At 35.5% G+C, this 7,003-nt stretch overlaps 1 long non-coding RNA gene across 1 annotated transcript; it reads left to right on the forward strand.

Moving 5' to 3' along the window:
• The first annotated feature begins 2,613 nt into the window (after window positions 1-2,613).
• LOC110898471 lies at window positions 2,614-4,949 on the forward strand. Its single transcript, XR_002569424.2, has 4 exons — window positions 2,614-2,900; window positions 2,975-3,024; window positions 3,657-3,737; window positions 4,386-4,949. It is a non-coding gene; the product is annotated as an uncharacterized LOC110898471 (long non-coding RNA).
• The last annotated feature ends 2,054 nt before the right edge of the window (window positions 4,950-7,003 follow it).

Raw genomic sequence — 7,003 nt, forward strand, 5'->3', positions numbered from 1 at the left:
GCATGGGACTGTGGCGCATGCGCGCATGGAAGTGAGCCAAACGGACGCACCGCGCATGAGCGTACAGACCTGCACGTACGCACCAATGTGTCTTGCGCGCGCTCGCATAAGCTTCCTACTGCAGTTAATGCCAGTACAGTTACATTCAGCATTTGAAACTGACGAAGTTAATGCGTTTGACTGAGAATTTAATGACGAATTAAAGTGCATTGAAGACGTTTAATGCAGTTTAATTCACCCATTAAATTCGTTTTTCAGTTTCTTCAAGTCCAGCTAGTATAAATAGGGTGGTACCCCTGTTGAAGAACTACACCGACTTACATAGCAATTTCAATCTCTCTCTGCAAGAATTCTTCTATACTCTTTCAAGCTTCAAGGTATACATTCGGGTTGGAGTCAAGACCGGCAGTGCAACTGCTTGCGGCTGTTGTATCCTGGAAACAAACGTGTTCTCCTGGGAGACACGAAATTTGTTTTAAGGGACCCGTGTCTAACACGATCCTCAGCCAAGAACAGTTTCGTCTGTTCGTGTTTTCGGTTCTTGTATTTCTATTTTTCAGTTGTAATTGTATTGTAGTTCCATTTCATTCTGATTTGTTTCTGTAATTCAAGTTAATAAAGGAATTTTTATTTATTTTACACGAACAGATTTCTACACTTTTCAATAATTTATGATCATTAGATAACATGTATATACGTTTATTATATCACACCAACTTTTTTTTTTTTTTTTTTTTTTTTTTTGTATTAAACGACTTTTACCGTTTTTTTTTATCTTTCATCCATATGTATAAGTGACTATGCAATGTTTTACTTAAAATTGGTTTGTATCATAGATACGTCTCATTGTTATTACTGTTAATAAAAGTAAATTACAACAACAATATATGAATAAATAATTGAAATAAAAGTAAATTACAACAACAATATATAAATATGTAAATGAATAAATAATCAACAAAACAACACACAAGAATTCTACGTGAGGTTTGTTGGTTACCTAATCACTCTACTAGAATATGAAACCCTTTTTAACGACCAAATATAACAAGAAAGGTTTTGTCTTATCTGTACCATTTGTACCACAAGTTACATACGTAAAAACTTTCTCATGGGGTGTCAATGTATCATAATCTGAACACCTTTTAGAAAAACAAAAAAAGGTTGCTAGCCCCTTTCCATCACATATGATATGTTGAGTCTCCCACTACAACTAATAATTTATCTTATTAATAAAATTCAGATTCACACATTCACACAATTAAAACATAATCAAATAAAAATTCAAGAATATCACAGAAAAATCTTACAATTCAAAATCACGGACCAAGATGAAAGAACTTAGACCCCATATAAGATTAAGGTAAAAGATCAAATAAAAATAAAATAAACGTACGAACTGTACGAATTGAAAGAAAAGTCAAAAAGTGGCGGTGACAATATGGTAATTATCAGCAATTTCAAAAGTACTGTACTGGGGAAAAGCAAAAAGTGGCGGTGGCAATCTGGTAATTATCAAAAACTTCAAAATTACTCTAGTAGGGTAATTTTGAGCATCTGTAGGGTAATTTTGAGCATCAATAGGGTAATTTTGAGCATCTGTAGAGTAATTTTGAGAAATGTAGGGTAATTATCAAATTACTCTAGTAGAGTAATTTTGACTTCTGTAGGGTAATTTTGGGAAATGTCTTGTAGAGTAATTTTATTAGCATTTAGTTATGGGGTTTAGCTTTATGGTTTAGTTTTTAGCTTTTAGTTTGGGTTGGGGGGGGGGGGGTTAGGTTTTTGGGGGTGGGGGTGGGGGTGGGGGGGTTTAGGTTTTTTTAGGTTTTTGGGGGTGGGGGGGGGGTTAGGTTTTTTTAGGTTTTTGGGGGTGGGGGGGGGTTAGGTTTTTTTAGGTTTTTGGGGGTGGGGGGGGGGTAGGTTTTTTTAGGTTTTTGGGGGGGTGGGGGGGTTAGTGTAATTTTGATAATTACCCTACAATTTTGATAATTACCCTACATGACCAAAATTACTCTACTTGAGCTTTTACAAAATTACCCTACAGAAGTTCAAAATTACTCTACTAGAGTAATTTTGAAGTTGCTGATAATTACCAAAATGCCACCGCCACTTTTTTGACTTTCTTTCACTTCATACGTTTCGTACTATAATTTTATTTTCATAAGAACTTAACTCATAAGATTAAATATATTATAATATGATATCTAATCTTTGTAGCCGTATAATTATTTATATAATATCTAGATCAACATATATTAAACCTATTATAAAATTAGTTGGTAATGGTTGATGGATCATATTATCCTTATTAACTAAATGGGTTTCCTCTTGGATGTATATATAAGGAGATAATTAGAGAGGTTAAGGATTACACAATTATCATAACCATAACATCATCAAAATTGCTTCCTATACATCTCTCTGTCCATACGAATTCTCTACCCTAGAATTCGGTATTACCATAAAGAACTTAGAGCATTCACATTCACTCCATCAAAACTATCACTATCTCTAAAGTATAAAAAAATGTTCTAAAAACTTACTCCAACCAGTCCATTATATGTATACCCTAACCTTAAATATTAAAAAAGAGGTACAGTAACTTTTTATACATATAAAAAGCTCCTGTAGCTCCCCCATTTCCAACAACCACACCTTCTCCCGCCCCTCTTTCTTCTGCACATCGACTACCATCAACAAATTAAGCAAAACTACCATCAAGTTCTCACTTCCCAGGTTCTGATTTGTAAATTGTGGAGGGTTCCGAGTTCGATTTGTAAACATAGGCAATGATGCGGCTTCTATTGGAAACTAGGGTTCCGATTTGAAAATGATTTTTCTTAATCAGTGGAAATATCAATTGATTCATCCTTCACATCTCCATCCATCTGCGTTCTGTAAGCTTATTTTATTCAAACTTTTGTTGGATTTTTAGTTTTGATTGTTAATTCATGAAATGTATAAAATGTAGGTTTTGGATTTCGAAGGGCTGCGTTCTGTAAGCTTATTTTATTCAAACAGGTATGATTCTTTCTTTTTTTTTTTGTGTTATTGTATACAAAGATGGTAGAGTTTGTCATGTGAATGTTGGGAAAACTAGGTGTAAGTATTAGGGGTGAGCAATAAACGCTTACGGCCCGCAAGACCCACGGAACCGGCTCTTTAGAACCGAGGGTTAGAACCGTTTTGGCAAAAGGGTTGGTTCATGGTTCTTATATTTCGTGAATATACAGTTCCGATTCCGGTTCCGACCTATCGAAAACCATACATAACCGTGAGAATCGTTTGCATTTAAATTAAAAGAACTAGTCTTTTAGGCAATTTAATTTCTTATACAGACTAACTTTATACCCTGTGCGCGTTGCGGCGTACTAAAAGGGCGTGACTATCAATAATTACTGCAAGCTACTACCATCTAGCAGCAGCATGTACTCACCAGTCCAAAAAAACGGTCCCAAAAAACTGCTGTTGTTGCTGTTTTCGCGGGTCCAAAACGCAGTCCAAAAAACCTGCAGCAACACTGCTGCTGGTTGCTTTTTCCCCTAAACCCACCTAACTAAGTGAGTTTTGATGTTACTATATATGTGGACCAGCTTTGATATATTATGATATTTGTTTTGTTTGAGTGAATGAGTATGTGTGAATGGATACAGTGAATCAAAAACAACCTTCACTACTGGGTACTGACTGAAGGTTGCACCAATCAAACAGGCCCACTTTGGATTATTAAAGCTGTAAGTGTATTTTTTTATTATTGATAACTTGATATGATCATGTTTAGGGTGTTGTAATGATTCATAGATACTTAGACAGTGGGGTATGATGGGGCGTGGGTTGGGGCATGGTGCGACACGTGGAGTAGGGGGCACCCAAGACCAAAAGCCAATTTCAAAGGGGTATGTGGGTAGCCCCACCCCACGCCCGGGCTGAATCCCACGCCAATGGGGCCACGCCCAAACCTAAGCCCACCTGGAATTTGTGGGTTGTTGACTTGTTATTCTTGATACAAGACATCAATGTGGTTGAATTTGAATAAAGTGGATGGTGGTCATAAAAAAGAAACAGTGGTTAGGCATTGAGAAAGTCAAACTTTTGCATTTATCTTGTGCTTTCTTATTACACAAAATCAACTTTTAAAGTTAACTGTATAAATATCAAACTACTTAAAAATATTATCATTTTGTTATAACTCAGTTAGCTTAGTGTACTAATCTTTTTGAGAAGGAATATATAACATGTATATGGACAATGAGATTTCGGTATAGTTTGGGTTTTCTTTCGTTCTCGTTAATCTCTCAACCTTTTTTTGACGTTTTTCACTGAAAAACCGGCACTTTTTGGCGTTTATAACATTTATTGACATATAACATGTATGATGACAGGTTGAGTTAATTGCAAGTTTGATCAAATGGTTCGTACATTCTTTCGCAAGTTGTTGAGATACCTATCTTCGGAAGATGATAGCGATGATGATCTTGATGAGGATGTCGAAGAACAATGTACTCGCAAACGTCGTAAATTTATTCGACGCAATCATATTCAGGGACATGAGCGTTTATATCGTGATTATTTTGCAGAAAATCCAGTATATCCCTCGAATCTGTTTCGACGGAGATTTCGGATGAGTCGTCCTCTATTTCTCCGTATTCTAAATGAGGTTGTGGCTAACGAGCCATACTTCGTCCAAAGAAGAGATAATATCGGAAGACTCGGTTTATCTTCTAAGCAAAAGATAATATCGGAAGACTCGGTTATATTAGATTGTTTTGTGAATGTTATGAGTTGGGTTTAGAAATATGTTATGCGATGTTCATTAGAATTATATATGTATGACTAGAACTTATTAGCTCAACTTTTGTTAAATGTGAAGGTTTATGTTTATCGATTGTTCTGTATTTTGAGTAGGATCTATCTTTCTCATGGTATGGTAATATTAACCTTGTTCATCAGTTCATGCATAAAGTTTAAATTTATGGAGCTTGACTGTTGATGTGAATGAATATAGGTTCTCTGATCTATCTGGAACAGACTATGTGAATGAATAAAGTTTAACTTTTCTTGTTAGTTTATGATGATATAATTAGTATTTAAAGTAATCGACCCAAAAAACCCAAAAATAATAATTAGTAGTATAATTTATATAAACAAAGTTATTAGAATCAATTTTAGAAGAAAAATATAATAAGACAAAATAGATAGTAGTTAAAATTGTAAGTGGAAAAAAGAGAAGAAATAATAATAAAAAAAGAATAAAGAGATAGGTATGAGGAGTTGGATGTAGGAGGTTTTTTAAAATGTGAGATAAATTTTAAAAAGTTGTGGTTTTGAGTTAAATTATAGGGTTAAAGATGATGGAGTGGATGAGAATGCTCTTACACCATAAGAAGAAACCAAATCATCCTGACAACTATATCGAATTCCATGGCTGCGTCTCTGACTGGATTCTCTGCTGGTCTGTCTGCTGTCACGGGTATTTCTACATGTTTTCCATTATGTTTATACAAAACTGATCAACACCCCAAACTGTTTATAGCTAGTTGTCGAGTCGCATGTCTCGTTGTAGAGTTCCCATCCACATCTTATGACCTGCAACTGTAAAACGAAGTAAAACTTATGTTTGTTTTAAGTTACATCATTTCTAACCATTTTTCCTTTATAAAATTTGTATGGGTATACTAAATACTTAAATGATCTCCTTATCAATTAATGTGCTTGTACGTTCATGGTCTAGCTGGTGATAATGTTGGGCCTGCTCTTGAGGACCACCACCTGTTCCACTTGTGATATCTATGAGTATAATATTCTATTCACTCGAGCAATAATAAATACAACTTAATGAAAATTACCTAAGGATTCTAGACAAAATGAACACCCAAGTTTTAATCGTCTACATAAACATTAGGTGTAACGATTAATCATCGTGCCTTTTGTTTGGAAGCTTTGATGTGTGGATGGCTACAATTAAAAAATGGAGTCATTTGCGAGGTAAAGGAGCTTGAGCTAAACTCCATTCTAAATTTGGAGCTAGCTCGTTTAATAAACAAGCGTAAACCTAAACCATAGTTTGTTTAATAAACAAGCTCTAACCCTTAAACACCAAACTTTATTGGGTTTGCAAGCTTATATAAGATATTACTTGTATAAGTATGCCTTACTTTCAATAAATGATTTCAAAATTTTCACATTGCAACACCATATCATCGCTCAAAAAATTTGATTTTAATCAAAATTGAAATTTCTATTATTTTCTAAATCGAGTTAATATCATAGATACAATTTTATAATTTATAAGGTGCTGTTTGTTTTATATTTTATAATTAAACGTTAGAGGCTAGATATTTTATATTTTATAATTTCTAAGGTGTTGTTTGTTTTTTAAGAGGTAAAATGTCTGCAGTCTGCGGACCAAATCTGCAGACATCTGTAAAAGAAGAGGTGGACCAAACCTCTGCAGTCCGCAAGAAGAAGACTGATTGTTTTCTAACGTATGTAGACCTCTAAAATAAACCGGTGTTGGTGTACGTGGTGGTGGGTGGTCGTGGTGGTGCTGGACGGTGGTGGTTGGTGGTGGACGTGGACGGTGGGTACGTGGTGGTGGACGGTGGTGGGTGGTGGTGGACGGTAGTGGTTGATGGACGATGGTGGTGGTGGACAGTGGTGATGGTGATGAATGATTATGGGTGGTGGACGGTGGTGATGGTGGACGGTGGTGGTTTTAACCCTCTGCAGACCTTAGAAGATCTTAGAAGTGGTTGGGCAAAGTCTGCATCAAGAAGAGCTCGCACAGACTTTTTTAATGAAACGTCTTCGGAAAAACAAACAGTCTGTAGATGACAATGTCTGCGCGTGGTCTGCGCTACGCATACAGATGTGGTTGCGCAATTTTTTTTAGAGAAACAAACACCACCTAACATTTTGCTATCTTGTGTGACGAGAAGTCATCTCTTAATGCAAATAATATCTCATATTTGCTTTAGGTTTTAAGTTCAAGGTGTATTTG

The sequence above is a fragment of the Helianthus annuus genome, chromosome 13 (assembly GCF_002127325.2).
Source record: "Helianthus annuus cultivar XRQ/B chromosome 13, HanXRQr2.0-SUNRISE, whole genome shotgun sequence".
NCBI classification, from domain to species: Eukaryota; Viridiplantae; Streptophyta; class Magnoliopsida; order Asterales; family Asteraceae; genus Helianthus; species Helianthus annuus.